Raw genomic sequence first — 20,042 nt, 5'->3', positions numbered from 1 at the left:
ACAGCATCTGAACTTTTTCTTTTCTAAAAGATATATGTATTTTTTCTTTTTTCTAAATGCTGTCTGTCAAATTTTCCTTTTGAGAGTTTTAGGGATGCTCTTTGAATTCTTGTATAAGTGCACCTAATTTTTGCAATTTAGGTACCACATCTTAACCCACATTCTGCTACTAAGTCCATACCACATAGAATATAATCCTGCATTTACTGGATGGCCGCCAACTGGTGCCAGAAGCCACCACAGTTCTATTAGATCACTAAAAGGTCTTCCTCAGTGCCCAGTAAAAGATAAAATGTAATAAACCATAATCCTAACACCTTACCCTCAAAACACACACACACACACACACACACACACACACACACACACGTAGAATTTAAGACAGATAAATAACATTTTGGAGAATTCTGTGTTCCCAAACACTATCCCCTTGTGGGCAGATAGGGTCTTAACCTGCCAGCATTAGACATGGCTGTCTTTCCTAAGAATGTTATTGCTGTTGTTTGTGCTGCTGGCCATGGTGAGGAGTGACAGAGTGGAACATGGCTGTCATCAGCAACAGCTTCTTCCAGAGAAGGTCAAGTATTAGTTCAGGACTTCTTTCTTTCACAAGAAAAACAAATGATTTGGGCCCTCCCAAGCTCAAAGGGAAAAGCTACATTATTATTCTCCTTTGAGAAAATTTTCTCCCTTTCTTTCTGTTTTTTTTTTTCTCCCTTTCTTTCTTGAGAAATTCAAAATGCACAAAAAAGTTAAATTCTCACACTCACACTTCCCTGAATTAATACTAGACTGTATTTTCCCCCAGGTTTTTATTTCATTGATGTATTTCAGATTCCAAATGCAGTTCCCTCTAAATAGTTTACTCTCTGCAGTCCGAGGAAAACCACTTCTAAGAGCTGGGTGTGGGGCTGGGAGATAGCTCAGGAGGGAAAGCCTTTGTTGTGTAAGCATGAGGACCTGCATTCAGACCCCAGCAGCCATGTAAATACTAGGCATGGTGTCCCACTTGAAATCACGGAGCTAGGGAGATAGAGCCAGGGCATCCCAGGACGCAAGTTGGCTAGACTACCCAGACGCATGCAGTCTGGTAGAGACCCCATCTCAATAACACACTTTGGGGAGAAATTAAGGAAGACACCCAACATCCACCTCTGAACTCTACACACACAAGTGCACACACACATACATGCATACATACACATATGCATGCACATCATACACACATACTGAACTTGAGTGTGGAGCCTTTCAATTCATGGAAATGTGTACTTTTTATATGCTTATAAAAAGCCTCAAGTAACAGTTATTCTATATGTATTTTTAACTTAAAATTAATGGCTTTGGGGAATCCATATAAACAACATCCATTTAGAGCCAGATGTACAAAATGGTACATGTGTCTGGAGTTCATTCACAGTGGTGGCAAGAAATCTTGGCATGCCCATTCATTCTCATATTCTTTCTCTCTCTCTCATAAATAACATATTTTTAAAACATTGCATTTCAGTAAATATTCACATTATTGCACATGTGTACTAATAACTAGAATAAATTCTTAAAAGCTAAAGAACTAAATTAAAGACTAATTGTTTGTTTAAAAATAGGTATACTCAAATCATCCTCACCAGTGGCTGTACCAGATTATATTTCCACCAGCAATGTATATATCATCTGTCACTTAAAAATTAATGAAATAATAGCAGATAACATTCATTCCATATTTTATATTGGCCAAGCATTGTTTTAAATCTATTACTTATATTTTAAAGAGATCATTATGGAAAATGTCACATGAATAAAATAAAACAATATCATGAACTTACAGGTACGTTTTAGCCAGCTTCAATAATTAAGAACATATGATACACACATTGATGTGACACAGACTCTTTTCCTTTCCCATATACTTGCTGGATGCCTTTCAAGTAAGTGCCAGGCATTATAAAATGTCATGCTCAAATAAACACTTGAGTGGTACCTCTCAGATATGTGAAATTTAAAAATACCAGCCACAATCACATTAGTAGTCTATAAACATTAACAATAGTTTCTACAATCCCTTAACAACCATTTAACATGCAAATTTCCTCAAATATCCTGACCAATGAATATCTTTTCATATTTGATTTCCTTGAATCAGAATCTGAACAAGGGCTGTGCATTTTATTTGGTCACCATGACTTAAGTCTTTTTCAGTCTTTAATAGTTCCCATTCTTCTTGTTTTCTTATCTTTGTTTATAATAGGTTAAGGGTTTTTAGTTTCTCTATTTTCCATAAAAAGTAGTCAAATTATAGTCCTTTTTACTCTGTAGTTTATGTATTTTATATATTGTTTTTTGAAGCCTTCCATATTCCACAAATAGTTGTTTATTTCTTATCAGTTTAAAATTGCTTTACTTACATTCTAGGCATCTAATCCATCAAGAATTTAAGTTTGTATATGATATAAGATAGGAATCTCATCTTTATTTTATTTACTCAACCAAGAAAGATGGAGTAGCTTCATTTTCTCTTTTTCCCATGATCTACAATGTCATCTCTGACACAAACTACATTTTAGTTTCTGCATGAATCTGTTTATGTGCCTGTTTGATTAGTCTATATATCTGATGTCATTCTAATACCACACTGTTTCAATAACTGCAGTTTTTTAATATGTCAGGTCATTGTTAGGACAAATTTGTTTTAAATTTTTCTTGTATGTGCAATAAAATCAGGCTAACCAGAGCCTTTCCATGTCCAAACAAGGATGGACATTTGACAGACTAGGAACCGAGGTGGGAGTCTGTGTTGTCCTGGTAGATAAAGTTTAAAGGCTAGATTTCCTTTGTTTGTAAAAGTTTTATGAAGTTCTTCTGCCAGCACTGTGCTTTCCCAGTGTCGTTTCAGGTCAAGAAGGGTTTTATCCTTCTCTTCCCTTCTTCCCTCCCTCCATCCCACTCCACATGTGTGGGAAGCAGAGAGAAATGGGGAAAGCACAGAAATAAGGAGCTACGAGAGAGCTAATATTCCAGTTTTTGGTTTACAGATTAAGAATAAGAGGTCTCAGAAGTGGAAGAAGGTCAAACCTCAAGTCACAGGACTGTTGGAATTTGCTGTCCTGTCAACTACTAAATTTAGTAGGCTTAAATACTTCAGAGAGCCAGCGGTCATGATGAATTCACCAGACACATGTTGCTGACCAATCCTGATACTGTGGGAAGGGTGACTGTCCCATGTACACTCACATATGAGAAAGGAGGGTTCTGGTTTCATAGGTGAGAATGTGTGAATCCCCAGAAAAAAAGAGACATCATTTCCTGCCTCCCAGCCAGCTCCCCTGTGAACACAGCTCTACAACAGCAAACAATGCATTCCTCACTCCACTCCTCCAAAGATCTTTGCACATCTTCCTAGGGCTAACTTGAATACACTGTTTTGATGGGAAAGCCTGTGGAGATCCCAAACCAAAAAAAAAAATACACTTAGTAAAAGTTATTTTGGGTTACAGCATAGCATTTGAACAATGGTTTGATCCACAGTATAAAGAAAATGACCTGCTTGAGTTTTTTAGTCTCTCATTTATTGAAACCCCAAAGGTGACAGGCAACTTCATAGCCAATATGGACAAACAGAACATTGACTCTTTTTAGTCTTAAAAAGAGGAAGAAAAAAGAAAATCACTGCAGTACTTTCTAAATGGTAAATAGTAAAGAATGATGTTACCAGTCATTTTCCCTGTAGGAAAATGAAACTTGTTTACCAGAGTTAAGGCCAATGAGAACTCTATTACTCATTAACCTAATATTTACTGAGCCCAGGTAATAGGGAGTAATCCACATGAGCAGCATGTACACAATGCCATGTTTTGTGTTGCAGTCTCAGGCTATAGAAGGTAGACATGAAGTAGTAAGCTGCAATGAATGGCTTTCCAGACCCTGCCCTGGCTGGTGTCTTTGCAGACGTAGTTCTCCACACACCAACATCTCATCCAAAGGAACTACCAGCCCATCATACCCACCACTTTGTGGTAATTCTCAACCTGTTATTTTTCTTGCTTATTTCTTTGTGTATTTTGCTTACTGCTATAGTCTTTGTACCTAAAATATTGCCAGGTCCTGAAGGGGTGGTTAATACATTTCTGCTGAATGAACCAATGCTTTCCTTAACTCATTACAAAGTAAATTCCAGTCCTGTTACTTCACTGCACGTTCTTTTAGGCACTTACAGAGATGGCTGTTTAGCGCTCCTGCTCTCCTACTGTGGGATGGACGCCCTCTCTTCCTTCCAAGCCATGGTTCTTCCCTTCCGTGGAACCTCTCTTTCTCCCTAACTGACTGATCTTTCTTTCTCTTTCCATTTCAGTAACATCTCCCTGGTTTTAATTCTTTTCCTTCTCTTAGACGCACCATCTGTCCTAAGACTTCCAACAGAATCTGTTGTTGCTATGACTAAACTGCCTGCACTTCTCACCCTATATCCAGTGTCCTCAAACTCTATGTGTTGAATCTCTTCCTTTTCCAATTAGTTTTGCTTCAGGAAGATCTCTTTAAGTTTAAAAGCATTATGATTCATCTCTGCTAAGAACTGAGTTATGGTTAATCTTGCTTCCCCTCTGGCCACAGAGTGAAGACAACATCTTGGCCTTTGAGTCTTCCCCACAATATTCTTAGATTCATCACTTTTCCATTTCCATTCCAGGCCCCTTCACCTTTTATCTATACCGACACAAACTCTCCGTACTTTGTAAATGTCTCTCTTAACTCCAAGGTCACAGAATTACACCATAGTCTAAGTGAGAAGTTTCCTTGAAGTAGCTTCTCTCATTTTTGAGATGAAAAAACTGAGTCTCATGAACAAGTGGAATTTGTACAATATATCAATTAATCATTCACTTTAAAGATCTTTCTACCCTTCCTTTCAAACTGCCTTTCTTGTCTCCAAAATATTCCCTCCAACTTGGCCTTTCTTTCCTAACACTGTGCCATGTTAATCTCCCTCAACAGTGAAATCATCCTGCCATTCTCCTTCTTAAATAACTTTAAGAGCTTTCAATGCTTTGATTAAAATGGAATATCTAGGGCTGGAGAGATAGATGGCTTAGAGGTTAAGGCACTTGCCTGGGAAACCTAAAGACCCAGGTTTGATTCTCCACATCCCATGTAAGTCATATGCACATGGTGGCACACGTGTCTATAGTTCATTTGCCATGGCTAGAGGCCCTGGAACAACCATTCTCTCTCTCTCATAAATAAGTAAATAAATAAAAATAAATTATACAATGTAATATCTACTGTTTTCCTACATACATTGCTCATAGATTTCAACCTGAATCTTTGGCATGGTAACAGCATCCAAGTTCTTATAAGCTGATAGCTCTTTCCTTGCCATATCAATCAGAAGGTAAATTAACAGAATTGCTGGAAGAAAAATTTAAAATCAATATGAAGAAAATTTTCACATTACTGAAACTGTCATTCAGTGTCGTGAGTCCTCTTAGGAAACATTGATCTTCCTATGAGCCAAGTGTTCAAGAACAGACTAGAAAAGGCTTGAAAGAAATTCTGTGAAGAGAGTCTCTTTAGCAATGGAGTTGGGCAGAGGTGTCTGGGATAACTCAGATTCCTTACAATTCTTACTTAGTTCCAACACTCACCAGCTTCTTTGGGTTGGAAGATCATCTCCTCCACTCCTAGCTCCTCCTCCCTCCTGTGTGCTCAATCCACTCTCTCATCTTCCAATGTTTTCCAATTTATTCTCTGCTTAGAGAAACATATCCTGGTCTCTAGAAAGAACTTGTCAATTAAGAGAGCTATTCTTTCATGCCAAATGTCTTTATTTCTTTCCTGTATAATAACCAAATTTTTGGCTCTATATTGATAATGAATTTTGTTCTAGCTGTTGAGTACTAGCATCTTCTCTTCCTATTGAGAACATGAATCACTCATACCTTTTGCTTGCTGCCACTTACCTCATGTATGAGCATACAGAAGGCAATATACATTTATCCATGCCTATGAAACAAGTTATGTCTTCACTGTGTCCACTTTATCAAGTAATGGGCAAACCATTATGGTATGTTGAGGAAAAAAGTTGTACTGGGAAAGGGAGATTAAGACGAAAAATTGAATATGAGAAGTGAAACAGAAAGGTAATAAACCCTTAATAGTTTCATAAAAGAGTGGGCATGACTGCCTTAATTGAAGCAGCAAGACATGAACACTGGAGATGTGCTCATTTAATGACAGAAAGATGAATTAGAAAGGCTGCCCCAAATATTTTTCCCCAGGTGAGGTATTATGTGATGAAAAGCTTGTAATGCATTACTGTTGCACCTTTGACATATGATTTAACCCATTGGTGCAATGTCTGGATTTCTTTGATTTGCCCCGGTCTGTCTTTGCCTATTAGAAGGGATATTCTAAAATGAGAACAGAAAGGAATCCTTACAAGGGTGTGATGTGGAAGGTGAAGTATTTCTGCAGATTTATGCTGAGAATTTATGGTAGCTTAGGAAGAATTGCAAAGCTGAATAGTACAATACGAGAGCTATTCCTTAGAGACAGATCACTCTGAAGTGTGGCTCTGAGTGGTCTTCCTGCTTAAGCTTCCATGCCAAATGATGGCAGAAAAATATATTCCCAGAAGTTAGAGATGTGGCATTTTATTCTTCCAGATGTTTCCTAAAAAGTAACTTGAACTGCAGGAAAATCTTTAATACATAGCAAAAGTAAGCCAAGGTAGAGACCCTCACTCTGGCCAAGGTTGGCAAGGGTGTCTTATAGCAATCAGGGTGTTCCATGAAGGGATTTTTCTGAGCATTCTAACCCAGACTACTCAGGTCAGGGATACAGAAACAGTTCTCTTCCCTGGAGCCACTCAGGTATGCTCTTAAAGGGCTATTAGCACTGCCAATCAACCTCCAGCCCTCACCTTGCTATCTCTCATCTACAGATATTTTTTTTTAAATTAGCATGCTGCATAATTCCTTCACTTCAGAACAATGCTGTTAGCTCAATAAAAAAAATACTAATAAGGGCCAAAGAGATGGCTTAGAGGTTAAGGTGCTTGTTTACGGGTTTGCTTCCCCAGAACTCACATAAGCCAGATGAACAGGGTGGCACATGCCTCTTGAGTTCATTTGCAGTGGCTATAGGTCTTGGTGCACCCATTCTCTCTATCTGTCCCCCCTCTCATATAAATAAATAAGAAAATATGTCATGACTTCCCAATGTTCCCTGCCATGCCTGCATATAGCCAACCCAGCCGCAGCTCATCTTTGGCAGGTTTAATGAGTTTCCTTTCCTATCTCTCTATTCTATCATTAAGATCATTCCTAAAACATGAAAGCAGGAGTGGATCCAGCCAACGCTCATAAACTTCAGCCTCTTCTGCCTCCTGGTCATGTTGACCTGGCCTTGGACCAACCTTGCTATGGTTACATCCTGTGTTCTCACTGGATGCCTGTCTAATGTTCTGTGGTCCACCTGGCATCCTCCCAGATGGTTTTTGTTTGTGGCCTATAGAAAAGGCATAGAAGACAGGGTCTAATACAGATATAGAACATTAGTTGTGTGCTTCCCCTCCATCAGACCTGCAGGAGGATATCAGAAGTCACGGCCTGATACAGATATAGAACTTTAACTGTGTGCTTCCCCTCTACCAGACCTATAGGAGGACATCAGAGGCCATGGCCCAATACAGATATAGAACATTAGCTGGGTGCTTACTCTCCATCAGACCTACAGGAGAACAACAGAAGCACAGCCCAATACAGATATAGAACATTAGCTATGTGCTTCCCCTCCATCAGACCTACAGAAGGATATCACAAGCCAGGGCCCAATGCAAACAGAGCACATTAGCTGCATCCTTCCATCCAACAGGCCCACCCCACAGGCCTGGACTCATCCTGGCCATGGAGTAGAAGGTTATGTCACCCTTAAAAAAAAATTCTCAGCCGGGTGTGGTGGCTCATGCCTTTAACCCTAGCACTCAGGAGGCAGAGATAGGAGGATCACTGTGAGTTAGAGGCCACCCTGAGACTACATTGTGAATTCCAGGTCAGCCTGAGCTAGAGTGAGACCCTGCCTCAGATAAAAAAAAATTCTCCATAGCATTTGTCTACTTTGATGACTTTAGAATAAATACCACCTTGCTTTTGCTAGATGAAATGTGGCAGTCAGCCTTCACAGTCGCTCTTCCGTTCTGTTATAACAGTGATCCATCACATACTGAGAGTCGATTTCACCTCCAAAAGGACTCCCAACTCCCCCCTTGCTCTCTCCTTGCTCCTAGTTACTTTCCTCTAATGAACACAGAGAAAATTTCAGATACTGGGCCATTTCTTTTCCATCATATCTTTTCTCCAGCATCTGACAACTTCATTACCTGTCCCTCTCTCTAAACTGTTCCTTTATAGAAACATTACATAGATTAAATACTAACAGCTCTCACCCTCAGGCTTGGGAGATATAGTGAGATCAAAATGCCTGACTTCAGCTTTCCCACAAATGTGAGAAATGAATCCAGAGAATTCTGTTAGTTTTCAACAGCTGTCTTTGAAGGGAAAACGAAAGCAAAAGTGAGAGCAGATGTTCTGGGCCTGCTTAATGCAGTGACCTCCTCCAGACAGATGTGGAGCCACATGGACATACAACAGAAAAGACTGCCAGGGTCTAACAAGCCCCCCCTCTAAAATGTTTGCCCCTACAACTTACAATCTGGTGATTCCTTTAAAAAGAAGAGTTTGCTTTGAAGTGGGTGTTCCAAAGCACGTGGGACAGCACAGCTCAGACAGAAAGGTAATTGTCTAAAGCGGGGGTTCCAAAGGACACGGTGACAGATCTGAGGTTAGGCTATTCAGTGAAACCCTTCAGAACACTCTTTAGCTTCTCAGGATTGAAATAAAAAGCTTGGACTCTAAAAGATTTAACTGACCAAGAAGTGAGTTTGGTTATTTAAAACACTTTCTGATTAACACTAATAGCAATTAATTGCAAACATCTATTCTGATTTATGGACACCTGCTTAGCATCAACAACACAGACCCACCCCTCCAATTATTTAGTGATACAATGGCACATTCATGTTGCTTGGTGGAGTCAAGACTTTTCTAATTTCCTGTGTAGCCACCTTGGGCTTGGCATATATCTTCCTTTTTCAAATTACCAACAGGCCTCATACATACTTGCTTGATTTGGAAAGCAGCAGGAGGCATCTTTTGAAGTTTCTGAAATACATACACACACGTGTATGCATACACACACACACACACACACACACACACACATGCACATGTCCTTGATCCAAGCACACAATAAGATGAGGTTTTTCATGTGCCAAAGTTTCCCGAAGACTTAATAGCATTCAGACATACAAAACTTCTCATTTACCCTCATCCTTTAATGATGTGTCACAATTAGATGTACTTCTTATTTATAATACTACTTCTGCAGCAACAAAGAAATACAAGATAAGTGATGACCAAAATGACTTTAGAAGTCAGCCTAGGACATTATTTTCTGCCGCCAGTCGTTACCAATGTCAAGTGCAAAATTTAAATTAACAGTCACTTCCCTTATTGGAATGACTTCAGCACTTGTGCCGCCTTTCATTGATTTCTATTTACTTTGGCAGCCACAGGCACAAAGAACATATTTCTGGGCCTGAAGAAGCAACTGAAGACTCCATGAGGGCATATGGATGTGAGTGTCACAATGAAATGCTGCGGTGAGGTTACTGTAAAAATTAACATAATGCAAGAACACTATTTATGTAGTGCTTCCCTGGCCTTACCATCCCCTTGGTGTCAGGTAAGAACCTCCCTGCTGTATTTCTCATATTAACAGCTGGTCTATAGGACTTTAACCTAGCTGTAAATACCTTGTCAGAGCCATTTAAATACTAAACCACTTATCTGAAAATATGTCAGCTGTTAGATCTTCTGGACTGGAGGTAACCTTGACCCCCTTCTAGCTCACTGTTTGTGAAAGGAGTGTGAAGGTGTCAGGTGTGTGAAGGTGTCATTGCACATCAGAAATACCAACAGTAAATATTTCAATGGTCTATGTAAAAACTTACAAAAGGGTCAAAATAAGTTTGGATTCACTTCTCTTTTTTTCCCCATTCTTCATAAGCACATAGCCGTAGGGTTCTTAGAGTTGAAAAAAAGTAATAGGATGAAAGCAATCAGAGATTTTTTTCTCCTCTCTACTTTACAGGTATACTTAGGCATACAAAATCCATCTGCTCAAGATAATGGGACAGGAAAGTGAACTGCCACACTTTTCTTGAACCCTAGCTCCCACATTCTAACATTTCAAACATTTACCTATGTTTGGTTGGTACAGTGGTCTTATCAAGAATATTGAAATAAAATTGAGATAGTTTTCTTTTTAAATTAACTTAACTTTGAGGAATATAAAAGACAATTTGTCATTCTGCTTTTAAACCAAGAAAAAGTTTCTATAGCTCCAATGTCAGATTCAACTATTCCTTTTGAGACTGGAAATGAGGCCAGGGAGTGGTCCTGGGGGGGAGGAAGAACAGCCACAAGAATAACAAGGCTTAGGTTCTGCCACCATCACTGCAGGGATTTCTTTTGTGCCACAGTTTTCTCAAGAATGCTATGCAACCGAGAGTACAAAACCACTTTGGAAACTTCTCGAGCCCATCACAACCACTCTTGGCTCTTCTTAACCTTCCATCTTACATGGGCCTGAAGAGAATGTACCAGAAGTCTGTGTGGTCAACAAGTAAGGGAAAGGTGCAGTATAGGGCAGGTAATTCCAAGGCAACCAAACCAGAGCACATGAGCTCATCCTCTGGTTGGGGAAAAGGGAGCATGGATACTTTAAAGACTCCAGGCAGCCAGGCTCTCTGTGTTATATCTTATTGTTTATATCTTGCTAACTGGGAGGCCAGAATCCATAGCATCTGCAGGGCCATGTGTATGTTAACCATGGGGGTGTTGCCCCCCTGGATCTATACCATGCAGGCATACACCACCCACCAGCCTGAGCCAAATCCATTCCTTTGAAACATTATGTAAAAACCCCATTTCTAGGAAATTCTGAGTTACCTTTGAAGGATGCAAGTGTGCTCATTTAAACCATTGGCTAAGGCTAATGAGACTGACAAACACTGGCCAGGTGCCCTTGGAAGTCCTTAATTCACCATGAGTAAAAAAGGCTGACTTACCAATTTCTTTATAATAGTAATTCCTAAAGCCCACTGGGAACTAGTATTTATGGATTCAGAATGTACTTATCCAACCTTTTGACACTGTGATATAATATCACCCTCTACAAATGTGTTGGTCACATTCATAGCTATCCTAGGATGAATGCAGGATGGCCACCACACCTCGTCATAGTGTTTAGTCTATTTGCTCAGCAGTCAATTAGCCAGGACTTGTGTGTCATTAGTCTTGAATTATTAAAGTCTCATTGGTATGCTGGGGAGAGAACTTAGTTGGCAAAGTGCTTGCCTTGCGAGTTTGAAGACCTCAGTTCAATCTTTAGAACCTGCAATAGAAAAAAGCTAGGCATGGCGGTGTGGGCTTACAATTTCAGTGCTGGGGAGGTAGAGACAAAATGATCCTTGTTATTGTGTAGCCTACTTGCCAAGTTCTAGACCAGTGAGAGATTCTGTATGAAAAATGTAGATAGCACCTGAGGAACAATACCTGTGGTTATTCTCTGGACTCTACGAGGACCTATACTCATATGTGTACACACACATGAACACACACAAATAAATTTTTAAGCCTAATTTGGTACATCATGAGGAGATACTACATTATCACCATTTACAGATGAGAAAACTAAACATTGAAAAGCTAAATAATGTCCACAAGGTCATGCAGCACATGGGGATAGCAACTTCTCTTGCTATCTTTTCTAAGCTGTCTAAGAATCTGGTTGCCAGTGGAAACACTGAGAGTGATAATTGGAATTACCCATTCCCATCACAAAGGCTCCCTCTTCCATGATACCAGTTAGGAAGGCTCCAGGACCTGGATTTGATGTCCAGGGTAAAATCTACTAAATGACAGAAGTAGGAGATCTATAACACAGGCACTGGTAGAATCCCTGAAGCCAAGGAAGAAAAGGAAAAGTAGGCTGTAGCTCCAATGCTCCCTTCCTCCTGCTTCCGGGCTCCCTTACTCAGCTCCTATGCTCCCTTAACCTTATGCTTTTAGGAGAAGAATCTCTCCCCAGAAGAGATCTCTGGGTTAAATAAGATCCAGGAATGAAAGCCTTAAAAAAAGTCAAACGGAACCTTCCCCAAAGTTCTACAAGAGCCTTTGCTCCAAGCATTGGAAAGGGTCACACAGAGCCCACAGGAGAAGGTTAAAGGGCACAGCTTGGGTTCAAGAGTCAATTACCAGGGTCCTTTGGATCACAGCATCCTCCCTGCACCAGGCAGTACCCAACAGTCTGGTCTTGACAAGGTAAAGGCGAGCATGGCGTTCTTTCTCAGATGTCTACCAGGTCAGTTGGAAAAATGCTCTCAGTCCAGCTCCAAGCATGTGATAGAGAACTGGCCTTACAACATGGGTGCTGGGTATTTACAATCTTGAATCTTTAAGTTAACCACCTGCAGCAATCAAATCAGAAGGAATAAATACTGGTGACAAAATGGAGGTGAGGTTTAGCAGTCAAGGTGCCTGCCTGTGAAGCCTAAGGACCCATGATTGACTCTCCAGATCCCACATAAGTCAGACACACAACAGTAAGGCAAGTGCAAGGTCACACATGCCCACTAGGTGGCACAGGCATCTGGAGTCTGATTGCAGTGGCTGAGGCCCTGGTGCCCCAGTTCTCTGTCTCTCTCTCTCAAAATGAAAAAAATTAAAATGAGGTGAAAGCTATGTCTCAGGGTAAGAATGAGTTCCCTGATACAGAAGGAGTTCAAGCATCATTTGGTCTAGAAATGATAGAAATAATTCAAATATCAGGCAGGTGTGTCCAACCTGTGGTCCATGGAGCACATGCATCCCAAGAGAGCTATGGATGCAGTCCAACACATTTGTGAATGATAATGTCATGTCCCAATGTCAAAAAGCGGGCCATCCCTGATAGGTGCTTCAACTAGATCAGTGGCTTCCAAGTCTAGATATTTACTGGGGGACTCTGAAAAAAAACCTATTGCCAGGCCCATGGTGAGACTCATTAGGCTGGAAACAAAAATGTAAGGACTCTGCAATTTTTTGAAAACTTGGTAATTTTGGTAATCTTTACACAGGATGGCCTGCCTTTGTGATTCTTTTAAGCCATAAAGTCTGTCATATTTTGCCAAAGCTCTGGGTCTCATCACCCACACATTTATAGGTAGAAAATGGCCTGTGCAGATTGTTGGCCACTGGTTTTACCCCCACATAATGCAGTGGTTTGCATATTTGCTGATGTCCCCCACCCAACAACACACCCAAGTGCATGCAGGAATGAATCATTATTGAAACAATTTACTTTCAGTTAGTGCATGAATGCCTTCCCATGATGCTCCGATGCATTGTTTGTCCTCCTATAAAAATTATTTATGACCCAAGTGTGATCTTTTAAATCAGAATACTTATTCCTGAAATCAAAGCTCTAGCATGCTAATGCAAGTAGAAACCTTGATAATTTTTCAAAGCCACGTTGAATATTCAAAAGCTGGAACTGAAGGAAAGGAGTTAACATTAATTAATATTTGAAGCAGTAAAATAAAAGCAACAGTGAGGCTAATTTTGCAGGACAATTAATCATGAGTCTTGCTAATTACACATGGGATTTTGCAAATGATTTTTTTCTCAGGTAGCAAAGGAAAAATGATAATCCGCTACCCATCAAAATCATTGGCTCCTCACCAATGTCCCCAGCAAGAGCAATTAGTGAAAACAGCAGAGCCCTAGTAATTGCATGTCAAGAGAGGAGAATGTTAGAATTTTAATTGCTCTAAATAAAGACCACTTGCTCATACGTACACCTGATTGTCCAAAAAAGCTCTGCAAGCCAGAGCAAGTATGCCACCACTTCCAGGTGCCCACATAAAATAACTCTGTGGGAGTAGCATTCTCCCAGCACCTCATGTAGGTTCTGGAAGCAAATATCAATATGAATTCACATTCTGAACTGCAATGTCATCACTTGAAAGTAGGAACTGAAAAAAAAAAATCACCCACTTGGGAAAATGTGCATATTCTTTATATTTGCCAAATATTTATTGCTGACATTTTTTGAAGAACTTTAACTATCTCCAAGGTGCCAAGGGCTTCAAATTTACTGAATTTTAGGATCCCCAATAAAATGTTTTTAACAAGACATCTCAAGAGGGCATAAAATAAAAAATTACCATATTCATGAGTGTAAGCCTCTAAGATTGCAATGCTATAAACTGGATGTTTATAATTTGCTTGTGGCTTTCTTAATTAAAAACTGGTAATTAGAAACTCAAGTACTATTTTTACACTTCATCTTCTACACTTTACATGCTACTGTTACTTTTTGGTTTAATGTATGTACACATGGATGCACTTAATTGCAAATGATCAATAATATTTAACTGCGTGTCTAAAACCTAAATGATGATGGATACATTTAAATATCGCTTTCCATGAGATTATTATTCCAATGGCCATGTCCTGGCTTAAACATTTAGCTTAAACAAGACAGCTACCATTTTTTTTGCTCTTCCCAACATGCATCATTTACTCTCATTTTTAAACTGAATTGCTGAGTTGCCTTCCCAACCCTACTCATACCCATTGTCTCCCCGCCCAGTCTTACATCTTTAACTACATCATGTTGAGGTGCTAAACCACCATGAACTTCCTGCCATTAGCTTTGTGGGCTGGGGCCAGTGTGAGGCAGGGAGCAGTAAACTTACACAGTAATCTTAACTTCATCAATACCTCCTTTGCACTTCCAAAATTGTGTGCCTGGTTTCCTACACCAAAACTACCTCAGCGCAATAAGCAGGGTGCAGGGAAGGCTGGTTCTTGGCTGAATTATCAGCAGATCACAGGTGTGTATCTGACTCCCAGAGGTAATTAGGTAATAACAGTAGGATGGTAATTTAAGCAATTTGAAGCTTTTTCATAGAAGCCAGTCCTCCAAGCTCTATCATCTGCAGATCTTGCTCACAAGGGGCAGCATCTTTAGCTGGCTTCCTATGTGATTGCTTCTAATTGTGACTACATTTTCAAGTAGAAGCCTTTAAGGATGGTTGTTCAAGGTGCAATCCCATAACAAGCAAAAGTTCAAATTTCCTTAAAGTTATTATACACACACAGCCCATGAGACCTTAGTCTACTACACCTCTTTTTATTTTAATCCAATGTCAATCCAGGGCCAAAAGGAGATATGAAACCAAACAGTAAATATTCACTTGGAAACATTTTACCAAGATGTGAAAATATACTGTTTATTTTTCCAGAAAGATTTTTAGAAGGACCAAGAATGAAATGACACCAAAATTTATCAGATAAATTGATGTTTATATCTTCAGATGAGACTAAAGAATCAGATATAACTTAATACATTGAAAGACTAGAAAAATCATTGTTTATAGCTCAGGATTATAAAGACATACAATTATCTTAAATCTTAAAGAAGTAAAATGCAAGATTCTCAAAGCTTCTCCTTTGGGCTGTAGGAGTTTGTTGAGTCACATCTGGAGTGTTCATATGTATGTTTTGTTTCCCATATGTATGTACTGACAGCAGGAGCTCATTAATGTGTGGTTTATATTGCTACTCGTGACCAAGCAGGAGAAGGATAGGGAAGTCTGATCAAAACATATCCTCTCCAAATATTAAACATAAACAACAGTGTTATGGTTAATAAGGAATGATATAGGTTGTTCCTAAACAAAAGTCGAACCACTTCAGAGTGAACTTGGCATAAGTTTTTCTAAATTACAGAGTAGAGCTGGGCATGACCTGTGTCCCACAGAGTCCCCAGGATCTTTGTGGTTTTTCTCGACTATAATATCTGCAGAAAGTTTGCAATTTTTAACACCATGACAGACCCCCATTATAATATAGCAGATCTATTATATTGGCCCTTTGGCGGAGTTTATGGGGCCACAGTGATTAAATGATACAGAGGACAGTAAGCAGATACTCTTCATTAGGGAAGGTATCTACTGCAAGAGAATGAATTCAGTGCACACCTATTAGCTATATATCAGAGAATAAAGGAGTCAGGCATGGTGGCACACATATTTAATTCCAGCAGTCAGGAAGCCCAGGAAAGAGGTTCACTGTGAGTTCAAGGCCAGCCTGAGACTACATAGTAAATTCCAGGTTAGTCTGGACTAGAGCAAGACCCCACCTTGAAAAAAAAAAATTTTTAAAAAGGGAAAACAATCAACAAGAATGAAAAATATGGGCTGGAGAGATGGCTTAGCAATGAAGTGCTTGCCTGTGAAGCCTAAGGACCTGGTTTGAGGCTCAATTCCCCAGGACCTTTGTAAGCCAGATGCACAAGGGGGCTTATGTGTCTGGAATTCATTTGCAGTGGCTGGAGGCTCTGACATACCCATTCTATTTCTCTGTATATATCTGCCTATTTCTCTCTCTCTCTGTCTGTCACTCTCAAGTAAATAAATAAAAATGAATAAAATATTTTTAAAAAGAATGAAAAATAAGAGAGGCAGACAGAGAGAAGAGAGGGAAGGAGAGAGAAAGAGAGACTAGACAACATCCACTTACATGTTTTGGTTCAGATGCCTCCTGTGGCTCTTAGTCTGGATTTCCTGAGTCTCCAGGAGGACCCACTAACAGGTTCAGTGTCACCCACGAGTCCACCATGGTATAATTGGTTCAAACATTGCATATCCACACATACACATATTTTAATGGGTTTGGCTTTATAGTTTTATCAAATTCTCAACTTATACACCAGATAAGAATTAAAACTACTAGAAGACATATTTGCCTTTTTGATACCTGATTAATTCACTTGATAGGATCATCTCCAGGTACATCTAATTTTCTGTAACACTTAATTCCTCTTTATGGCCAAAAATAAAAACCCAGTTTATATGCCCACAATTTCTTTTTTTAAGTATTTTATTTATTTATTTATTTATTTATTTATTTATTTATTTATTATTTGACAGAGAGAAAGAATGAGAGAAAGGAGAGAGAGAAAGAGAATGGACACCAGGGCCTCCAGCTGCTGCAAATAAATTCCAAAGGCATACATCATCTTGTGCACCTGGCTTATGTGGATCCTGGGGAATCAAACCTGGTTCCTTTAGCTTTGTAGGCAAGTGCCTTAGACACTAAACCATCCCTCCGGCCCCACAATTTCTTTATCCAATCTTCTGTTGTTGGACACCTAGGTGTCTTAGACATTCTCAATCCTGCTGCAATAAACACGATGTGCAATTATCTCTGTGATAGGTTGATGTGAGGTTCTTTGGATAAATTCTGTGCCTTGGTAAAGTGGGGTTGTATGGTAGATGCACTTTAAATGTTTTGAGGAATCTCTACACTGACTTCCATGGTGACTGGACTTCTTTATGTTCCCTTTTGTACAGATCCTCCCCAGAATTTGTTGCTGTTTGTTTTCTTAATGACTTCTCACTGGGCTGATATGGACTCTCAGTTTTGATCTCTCTGATGGCTAGTGGGGCTGAACAAGTTGTCATATATTTTTTGGTCTTTTATGCTTCATCTTGTCAGGACTGTTCTTTTCATTAACTCACTCATGGATTGGGTTGGCCCTTATTGTTTACCTTTTTGAGTTCTTTACTCTTACTTGTATATAGTTCCTAGTTTCTCTATAAATACATAAATTATGTATGCATACATAACATAAAAGTAGAAATGAAACTGTCTGGATACAAAGGGACAGCACAAGGGATAAAAGGTGAGACAGGAGATGGTAGGGGGTATAGAGTGGATGGAATATGCTTAGCATACAATATATACTTATAGGAAAATGTTCTTATATAACATAGTACCTCATACAATGACTATATAATATGTAACACTTTGTGTATCTGGCTTTACATAAGTACTGGGGAATTGAACCTGTGCTGATAGGCTTTGTAAGCAAGTATCTTTAACCACTGAGCAATCTCCCAAGCCCTGTACAATTTTTAAAAATCCTGATTAAATGATCTAATAATGTTTAAAAAGAAAACCTACTAAAACAACATTGTTACTATGATTTCTCCATTCTGACTTTTTAAAATAAGGGACCATTTGATAATTCTATCTTCACATGACAGAATTCCAAATAGCTCTCTTATGTCTATAGAACCCCAGAGTTCAAAAATCTTTTTTAAAAATTTTATTGTTTAATGCAATTGCCTTCTGTGGTTGGAATACATTGAAAAATCTGTGATCCCTCAGAAAATACCTTGTAAAGTTTTATTTCGTCTTTATTTTCCAACCTTTCTTCTGAGCAGTACTTAATTGAGCTGCACCAACAGCCACAAAGGATGAGAGAGAACATGTGCATTTTCTAAAGCTGGAAAGAGCTACTGAGATCTCTACGGCCTGAGCAGGAAAACACACTTTCATAAACTTCATAACCTTCAGAGCCAGTGAGTTTGATTGACATTAGATATTATTATACTATAACAATATTGCAAATTTTGCCTAATTGGTTGTTGGAAAATGAGCCATTACTGTGGTCTTCACATCTGACAGTCTGAATAATCTTCTTGTTCTAAAGGTTTCTCAGCCCAAATCTCATATTATAGATTTTTTTTTCCTCCCTCTCTTCCTTCCTTCCTTCTATCCTTCAATCCTTTTTATTGATACGGTGTTTATGTAGCCTTGCCCTTGAACTCAAGATCCTTCTTTCTTCCCTTACTCCAAGCTCAGATTATGTATATATATGGAGAGAGAGAGAGTGGTTAAGTGAATGCTTACCTGAGCATTCAGTAAACTGAATTCAGTAAACTAAAGGATCCCCAGCTATTGTCATAGACTTGTAAGGGGATAGTGAAATCAATCATGACCCATGTCCACTGTAAAACGAATGGGGAATGTAAAACCCCAAACCACAAACCTACTAGAAGAAAACACACAGGAACTGTATGACAACCAGCCATAAATTTTGGAAAATAATTTAAAAACAATGGCAATAACAAAAAAAACATAGACAAATAGAAATGCAGCCAACTAAAAACCTCCTTTGTGGCAAAGGAAACATTCAACAAATTTAAAGAAACAGCCTTCAGAATGGAAAAGAGATTATGAACTATATATCTAACAAGTGGTTATATCTAGATATTCAAGGAACTCAGACAACTCAATAGCCAAGGGGGGAAAAAAACTGGGCCAGGCATGGTGGTATACACCTTTAATTCTAGCACTCAAGATGCAGAGCTAGGAGGATCACTGTGAGTTCAAAGCCAGCCTGAGACTACAGAGTGAATTCCAGGACAGTCTGGGCTACAGCCAAATGAGACCCTACTTCAGAAAAAAAAAAAACAAAAAAACTAACAATCTGATTTTTTTTTTTTTAATGGACAAAAGAACTGACTAAATCCCTTTCAGAAGAAGACCTAGAAATAGCCAATAGATACATGGATAAGTGCTCAGCATCACTAACCAGCAGGATCACACAAATGAAGCCACAATGAGCTACCATTGTCTCCAGGTGGAATGGCTGTTATCAAGACAACCAATGGCAAGAAATGTGGGTCACAAGATGGAGAAAGGGAACCATGGTACTGCATGCTGTGGGTGGGAATGGAAATTAGTATAAAATATATACTTATATGAAAATGTTCTTATATAACATAGTACCTCATATAATGACTATGTATAATATATATTCTAATTTTATTACTCTTCAATACTATGGGGACTAATATGGATGTTCCTCAAAACAAATTCACTTCTGAATACATATCCAAAGCCTAAGGAACCAGTCCATTGAAAAGTTGTCTGTACTCCCAAGTTCATTGCAGCTGTGTACACAATGTCCAAGATGTGGAACCAACCAACTGCCCATCAGTGAATAAATGGGTAAAGCAAATGAGTTATGTATGTACTTGGGAATACTATTAGGCAATAAAAAAGAATGAAATCTTCTATTTATAG

This window comes from Jaculus jaculus, chromosome 4 (genome assembly GCF_020740685.1).
Source record: "Jaculus jaculus isolate mJacJac1 chromosome 4, mJacJac1.mat.Y.cur, whole genome shotgun sequence".
NCBI classification, from domain to species: domain Eukaryota; kingdom Metazoa; phylum Chordata; class Mammalia; order Rodentia; family Dipodidae; genus Jaculus; species Jaculus jaculus.
This window is presented reverse-complemented; position numbering follows the sequence as displayed.